Source organism: Rhincodon typus, chromosome 18, assembly GCF_021869965.1.
Source record: "Rhincodon typus isolate 14 chromosome 18, sRhiTyp1.1, whole genome shotgun sequence".
Taxonomy (NCBI): Eukaryota; Metazoa; Chordata; class Chondrichthyes; order Orectolobiformes; family Rhincodontidae; genus Rhincodon; species Rhincodon typus.
The window spans coordinates 19,408,589-19,417,507 of record NC_063349.1 but is presented as its reverse complement, the minus strand read 5'-3'; the positions used below and the strand labels follow the sequence as shown (position 1 = coordinate 19,417,507).

At 43.7% G+C, this 8,919-nt stretch overlaps 1 protein-coding gene across 2 annotated transcripts in view; it reads right to left on the bottom strand.

The window, feature by feature from the left end:
* Window positions 1-8,919, bottom strand: part of LOC109931831 (ELKS/Rab6-interacting/CAST family member 1-like) — a 682,193-nt gene that overhangs the window by 573,800 nt on the left and 99,474 nt on the right. The window lies entirely within an intron of this gene.

Sequence of the window (8,919 nt, the reverse complement as noted above, 5' to 3'; positions counted from 1 at the left end):
AGCGGATACAGTATACCACATTAGCAGATGTGCAGGTGAACATGTGCAGCAACCACACCTGGCACTTTTCCCTGCAACCACAGGAAGTGCTACACCTGCCCCTACACCTCCCCCCTCACTCCCATCCCAGGCCCCAAGAAGACTTTCCACATCAGACAGATGTTCACTTGCACATCTGCTAATGTGGTATACTGTATCCGCTGTTCCTGTTGTGGACTCCTCTACATTGGGGAAACCAAGCGGAGGCTTGGACACCGCTTTGCAGAACACCTACGCTCGGTTCGCACTAAACAACTGCACCTCCCAGTCGCCAACCATTTCAACTCCCCCTCCCATTCCTCAGACGACACGTCCATCCTGGGCCTCCTGCAGTGCCACAACGATGCTACCCGAAGGTTGCAGGAACAGCACCTCATATTCCGCTTGAGAGCCCTGCAGCCCAATGGTATCAATGTGGACTTCACAAGCTTCAAAATCTCCCCTCCCCGTACCGCATTCCAAAACCAGCCCCAGCTTGTCCCCGCCTCCCTAACCTGTCCTTCCTCCCACCTATCCCCTCCTCCCACCTTAAGCCCCACCCCCATCTCCTACCTACTAACCTCATCCCGCCCCCTTGACCTGTCCGTCCTCCCTGGACTGACCTATGTCCTCCCTAACTCCCCACCTACACTCACCTTTACTGGCTCCATCCCTGCCTCTTTGACCTGTCTGTCTCCTCTCCACCTATCTTCTCCTCTATCCATCTTCTATCCGCCTGCCCCTCTCTCCCTATTTATTTCAGAAACCCCTTCCCCTCCCCCATTTCTGAAGAACGGTCTAGGCCCGAAACGTCAGCCTTCCTGCTCCTCTGATGCTGCGTGGCCTGCTGTGTTCATCCAGCTCTACACCTTGGTATCTCTAATTGTGCAAGAATATTTGCGGTTCAGGACATTTGGTGAGCGCTAAGGTAGTCTACTGGCGTGAAATTTCAAATCCATTGCACACTGGGCAATAATACTCACAAAACAAAACCATATGTTAAGAACATACTGAAAATATAATTCAGGCATACAAGAACAAATATTAGAGTGATAGATTAGTAGCACTTACATTGTCAATACTTGTGTTAAATGCTTATCTGAGTTCCTAACAGCAGACATGACAGTATTGTCCTTTTATGTTTATAATCAATTTTATAGTGCTTATATTCAGCAGTAAGCTAACAAATTCTTCGTGACAAACCCCATCTGTCCAAAGGCAGGCTTTGAACTATTATACACAATGGCCATTCTCAGCAGTTGCAAAAAAATGCCAGGCCACCTTGTGACGATACCATGGCTTTAAGAGGTGTAGTTTGTCCTGTCTTTTTTTTTAAAATGAAAGAAGTTTGAGACAGAGGTGTGAGCAGCCTGCTAAAGCCAATAAAGTAAATAGCTTGAGAGATCTTTTTTTTAAAAGCTGGAACAATAGAAGCAGCCTGAATGGATGGGGTCAAGCTTCCACAGAACCAGGATTTTTAGGGTTAGCAAGTTAGCTAAGGTCTTGAAGCTGGGTGTGGAAGCTCTATTCCTCATTCTGTTACAGTTAAAAGTTGGGGTGCTCTTCCTTCTGCTAAAATTGCATGCGAGACAATCTAGTTTACAGAATTTGTCTTTGCCAAGTATGTGTTATGGGATGTTGCTATACTGAAACAGTTAATTAGTAGTAATTAACATAGATATTATTTTGTTAAGCATTTCAATAGAGTTACAGTTAAGCAATTCATTTTTTTTGTCAATTTTATACAATACACTTAAAATACAAAGTACATTTTGACCAAACAAATTATATCTAGAATGCAAGCCTTACACCTACCTTAAAAATAAGAAAAAGTTAGGGTCTAGACTATCCTCTTAATATATTTAGAAGGGGTTTGGTCTGGTCCTTAGCAATCTATACAGCCAATCTCCATGACCGGAGCTTCAGTGCAAACCCCTCTTGCACTTCTGGAGAGGTACAAACAATGCTGTACAATACTGAGGAGATCCTTCTACAAATTAAGTGGCAGACTAATCACCATGAACTCAACAAATGAGGAGGTTATCACTTGGCTCCGGGGATACGCATCACTAAGTAAATAAAAACAAGCATTCAGGATGTTTTGGGAATATGGTAATATTGAATTTAAAACAACTGCAGTTAATAATTCATTCATATAATTCGAAGTGTGTAATGCACAACAAGCCTAAGAATAACTCAGCAGTAGCATTAAATCATTCAAGTAATTCACTTTGATGGTTGTGGAAAACATGAAAAAAAATCTGGCAGTGTTTCTGAGAGAAAGTTGCTTACCTATATTGTGATCAAGTAATACCTGCAAGAGCTTTAATTGTATCTAATATCTTTACAGGTGTTAGGAGATTATTTCCTATTAGTTTCCAGAGTGTAAGAGTCTCATCATTCCAGCTCAACAAACATATACTTTTATAAAATTTTCTTTATTTCTGAATTTTTTTTCTGTTTTCAGAATGCCAAATGGGAATCAGAAAATGCGAGCTGTCAGAGTGACTGGGTTGAACAGTCTGAATATGCTGAATCAGCATGCCCAGTTCATGCAATATTAATTAATAAACACTTTAGCGTTATAGAGTCATAGAGCTTGGAAATAGACCCTTCGGTCCAACTTGTCCACGCCGACCATGTTCCCAACTAGTCCCACCCGCCTGCATTTGGCCCATACCCTTCCAAACCTTTCCTATTCGTGTACTTATTCAAACGTCTTTTAAACATTGTACACGTACCTGCATCCGCCACTTCCTCTAGTAGGAATTTCACACATTAGCCATTCTGTGTAAAAAGGTTGCCCTTCATGTCCTTTCTAAATCTTCCTCATTTCACCTTAAAACAGGCCTCCTAGTTTTGAACTCCCCCACCCTAGGGATGAGACCTTTGCCATTCACCTTATCTATGCTCCTCATGATTTTATAAACCTCTATAAGGTCACACCACAACCTCTTATGTTCCAGTGAAAGAAGTCCAGGCCTAATCAACCTACTTTTATAAGTCAAACCGTCCATTTCCAGTAACAACCTGGTAAATCTTTTCAGAACCCTCTCCAGTTTATTCATATCCTTTCTATAAAGGAGCAACCAGAACTGGTGACAGTATTCCAGAAGAGGGCTCACCTATGCCTGTACAACCTCAATATGACATCCCAACTCCAATACTCAAAGGTCTGAGCAATGAAGACAAGCGTGCTAAACACATTCTTAACCACCCTGTCTACATGTGACAAAAACTTCAAAGAATATGTACCTGAATCTCTAGGTCTCTCTGTTCTACAACATTACCCAGGGTCCACCATTAATTGTATAAGTCCTGTTGTTTTTTTGTACCAAAATGCAATACCTCACATTTATCCAAATTAAATTTCATCTACTACTCCTCAACCCTTTGACCTAATTGATTAAGGTCTCTTTGTAATCTTAGATAAACTTCTAATGTCCACTAATCCACCAATTTTGGTGTCATCTGCAAACTTACTATCTATGCTTCCTGTATTGTCATGCAAGTAATTTATATGAATGACAAACAAAAGTGGATTCAGTAAAAGATCCCTGTCGAACACTGCTGGTCACAGGCCTCCATTCCAAAAAACCAATCCTCCACCACCACCCTCTATTTCCTAATGTAAAGCCAATTTTGTATTCAATTGTCAAGCTCACTGTGAATCCCATGTGATCTAACTTTACTAATTGGTACTACCATGCAGAATGTTATCAAAGGCTTTACTTAGTAAACAATGTCTACCGCACTGCCCTCATCAATCTTTTTGGTTACTTCCTCAAAAAACTCAATCAAGTTTGTGAGACACGACTTTCCTCGCACAAAACTATGCTGACCATCGCTAATCAGCCCTACCTCTCCAACTGCATGCAAATCCTACCTTTCAGAATCTTCCAATAACGTACCCACTACTGATGTCAGGCTCTCAGGTCTATAGTTTCCAGGCTTCTCCTTACAGCCTTTCTTAGCTAAAGGCACAACATTAGGCACCCTCCAGTCCTCCGGCACCTCACCCATGGTTATAGACAACACAAATATTTCTTTTGTGTTCTTTTGTTAGAAGTATATTGATAGCTTCTCTTGAATATATTCAATGACTGACCACCAAAGCAAAGAGACAAGAAAACCTATGGTCCTTCAAGCTAGGTCTCACTCTGGGATCTGACTTGTCCAGCGTTACCATCAGATGGGATCATACCAGATGCAAGTGCAATACCCAATACATTTTGAGAGAGCAGACTTTACTCTTACCTTCCTGACTGTTTGCCAAGATGCTTTTATTGTAAGGAAACTCTCTGGTATACCCACTGTTGCAAAGACCTTCTGTTCAACTGCATCTAACTGATGAAACTGTCTAAAGTAGATCATCTTACTTTCCTCTTCTTCACTCAAGATATTCATATGGTTACATTAAATAAATCTTCAGTCAAAGTTAAAGAATTCCTAATCCATAAAAATCATAAGTAATTTTGGAAAAGTTACAAAATGTTATCAAACTTAAAATCAATAATTATTACACTGTGACAACATGACACTGGAATAACAATATAAACCCTGCTTCAAATTAAAAAGAAATATCAACCTTGACAAGAAGTAAACAACAGTGACTTTACTTCAAAAGTATGTTTGTTGGCTGTAAAATGTTCTCGGAAAATCGTGTGATCATGAAATCACTACATAAATACAAATTATTTCCATTGTCCCAATACACAGAATGATTCCATTATTCAAAGCAGTAACAAATACAAAATTGTGACAAAGGGAGAAGATAAATCTGCTGGACTAGGATCACTTAGTTAACAGAATCCTGAATTATCACAGATAGCAGGAACTGCAGACGCTGGAGAATCTGAGATCAGTAGAGATGATTGTTGTAAATACATGCTCTACTCTGCAATGCTGTTCCTTTCAAGAATAAAAGTGATCACTCTGTTTTTCTGAAATGATGTATCCTATGCATTGAAGGAAGAGCGTCACAAGTTTTGGATTTTTCAGCAAAGAGCCAGTGCAGGCATGAGAATGTTTGGCCTTTATTTATGGTAAAGCCTAAATGACTGTTGTTCTATGACCAAACATTTGGTGATAATTCAGGGATAACAAGGTGTAGAGCTGGATAAACACAGCAGGCCAAGCAGCATCATAGGAGCAGAAAGGCTGACGTTTCGGGCCTAGACCCTTCTTCAGAAATGGGGGAGGGGAAGGGGGTTCTGAAATAAATAGGGAGAGAGGGGGAGGCGGATAGAAGATGCATAGAGGAGAAGATAGGTGGAGAGGAGACAGACAGGTCAAAGAGGCGGGGATGGAGCCAGTAGAAGTGAGTGTAGGTGGGGAGGTAGGGAGGAGATAGGTCAGTCCAGGGAGGACGGACAGGTCAAGGGGGCGGGATGAGGTTAGTAGGTAGGAGATGGGGGGGGGGCTGGGGGTGGGAGGGGGGGATAGGTGGGAGGAAGGACTGGTTAGGGAGGCGGGGACGAGCTGGGCTGGTTTTGGGATGCGGTAGGGGGAGGGGAGATTTTGAAGCTTGAGAAGTCCACATTGATACCATTGGGCTGCAGGGTTCCCAAGCGGAATATGAGTTGCTGTTTCTGCAACCTTCGGGTAGCATCGTTGTGGCACTGCAGGAGGCCCAGGATGGACATGTCGTCTGAGGAATGGGAGGGGGAGTTGAAATGGTTGGCGACTGGGAGGTGCAGTTGTTTAGTGCGAACCGAGCGTAGGTGTTCTGCAAAGCAGTCCCCAAGCCTCCGCTTGGTTTCCCCGATGTAGAGGAGGCCACAACGGGAACAGCGGATGCAGTATACCACATTGGCAGATGTGCAGGTGAACATCTGCTTGATGTGGAAAGTCTTCTTGGGACCTGGGATGGGGGTGAGAGGGGAGGTGTAGGGGCAGGTGTAGCACTTCCTGCGGTTGCAGGGAGAACTGCCGGGTGTGATGGGGCTGGAGGGGAGTGTGGAGCGGACAAGGGAGTCACGGAGAGAGTGGTCCCTCCGGAAAGCAGATAAGGGTGGGGAGGGAAAAATGTCTTTGGTGGTGGGGTCGGATTGCAGATGGCGGAAGTGTCGGAGGATGATGCGTTGGATCCGGAGGTTGGTGGGGTGGTACGTGAGGACGAGGAGGTTTCTGTTTTGGTTGTTATTGCGGGGACGGGGTGTGAGGAATGAGTTACAGGAAATGCGGGAGACACTGTCGAGGGCGTTCTCGACCACTGAGGGGGGGGAAGTTGCAGTCCTTGAAAAATGAGGACATCTGAGATGTAAGGGAGTGGAATGCCTCATCCTGGGAGCAGATGCGGCGGAGGCGAAGGAATTGGGAATAGGGGATGGCATTTTTGCAGGTAGGTGGGTGGGAGGAGGTGTATTCTAGGTAGCTGTGGGAGTCGGTGGGCTTGAAATGGATATCGGTTTCTAGGTGGTTGCCAGAGATGGAGACAGAGAGGTCCAGGAAGGAGAGGGAGGTATTGGAGATGGTCCAGGTGAACTTAAGGTTGGGGTGGAAGGTGTTGGTGAAGTGGATGAACTGTTCGAGCTCCTCGTGGGAGCACGAGGCAGCGTGGATACAGTCATCAAAGTAACAGAGGAAGAGGTGGGGTCATCACTGTAACAGAGGAAGAGGTTCCTGTTCCTCTGATGTTGCTTGGCCTGCTGTGTGCATCCAGCTCTACTCTTTGTTATCCCTGAAATATCACCTTTTTTGTCATAGAACAACAGTCATTTAGACTTTACCATAAATAAAGGCCAAACATTCTCATGCCTGCACTGGCTCTTTGCTGAAAAATCCAAAACTTGTGACGCTCTTCCTTCAATGCATAGGATACATCATTTCAGAAAAACAGAGTGATCACTTTTATTCTTGAAAGGAACAGCATTGCAGAGTAGAGCATGTATTTACAACAATCATCTCTACTGATCTCTTCAAATAATTCATTTTTTTGTTGTGTGTGCAGGTTGCACATTTTTAAAAAAAAAATCTTTACTGCATTCTTCAATTCATATGCATTTGACACCAGTTATCCTTGAAGGATAATGCCGTGATGTGTCCAAAATTTGGAAAATTTGTCATCAGCTATTCAAAATTCCACTGAGTCCTTTAGTAATCCTAGTGAAACACCATTTGCATTAACGTCACTGTATTTTTTTGTAAACAAACTTTCTAAATAAAATAGACATTGCATACTTTTTAATCATTTCCTAATCTGATTCTTTGACATGAGGCTTGATTTTTGTAACAGTGAAAAAATTTGCTAGCTTAGGCAAAACTGTGCCATATCTCGATTGTAGAAGCTCCACCCCCAAACTTAGCATCCACCATTTGTATGGGGCTGGAGAGGGTAGTTTTGATGGTTCATCTTTGGTTCACAGAGTTAGCTGCACATATGACAGTGCACCTGCTTCAAAGGGATCTAACTGTCAAACAAATGTAGGCCCAGCATCGATCCCTGCGGAACACCACTGGTCACAGACCTCCTCTCTGAAAAGCTACCCTCCACCACCACACCCACCCTCCTATCATTAGGCTAGGATTTCATTTGTTTTAATATGTTTATTGTACACATACATAGTATTTCTCTTTGAAAATGAAGAAGGAAATCTATTGATTGCATATTTACTGTACTTTCTGTATCCAGGACGTCAGCATTAACTAGGAATTTTACTATGAACCCTTAAGTAGAAACAAACTGTAACTGTAATTGTTGCATTGAGAGGTGTATGTTTGGAATGCCTCAGTCTGAAAATGAATACTTACAAAAGTTTGTAAAGATTGGCTATTCCATCACTAAATATCTGTTTTTCTGAGATATAACAATAGGTTTGTCAGCCATGAAATGTATCTATGACATCTAACACATCTAAGTTAAGGAAGAAAAAATACAACTTAAGTTCCAAAGTGAAGAAGATGTTTCCAGTTAAAAAGATCAAGTTGCTTCATCAAATTCAACGTCAACAAGTCAACTTCATCAACTTTACTAACACCTTTCACCCCAACCTCAAGTTCACCTGGACCATTTCTGATACTTCTCTCTCCTTCCTGGACCTCTCTGTCTCCATCTCTGGTGACCACCTCAAAACCGACATCTATTTCAAGCCCAGTGACTCTCACAGCTACCTAGACTACACCTTCTCTCATCCACCTTCCTGCAAGAATGCGATCCCCTACGTCCAATTCCTCCACCTCCACTGTGCCGGCTCCCAAAATGGGGTGTTCCACTCCCGAACATCCCAGATGTTCTCTTATTTCAAGGACCGCAACTTCCCCCCACTTTGGTGGTTGAAAATGCTCTTGACCGCATCTCTTGCACTTCCCACGCTTCTGCCCTCACATCCCTTCCCCGCAACAAAAACAAAGACAGAATCGCCCTTGTCCTCACATATCACCCCATTAACCTCCGCATCCAACGTATCATTCTCCGCCACTTCCACCACCTGCAATCTGACCCCACAACCAAAGATATATTTCCCTCCCCACCCCTATCTGCCTTCCGGAAGGACCATGCTCTCCACGACTCAATCGTCCGCTCCACACTTCCTATTAGCCTCATTACCCCCAGCACCTTTCCCTGCAACTGCAGGAAGTTCTACACCCGCCCCTACACCTCCCTGCTCACCTCCATCCAAGGCACCAAACAAACCTTTCACATCAGACAGAGGTTCACCTGCACATTCATCAATGTGGTCCATTGCATCCACTGATGTGGCCTCCTCTACATCGGTGAGATCAAGTGGAGGCTCGGAGACCACTTTGTCGAGCACCTGTGCTCTGTTCTCGACAAAAGACAACACCTTCCGGTCGCAAACTATTTCAACTCCACCTCCCACCGCCTGGGTGACATGTCAATCCTGGGCCTCCTCCAGTGTCACAATGACACCACCCAAAAACTGGAGGAGCAGCACCTCA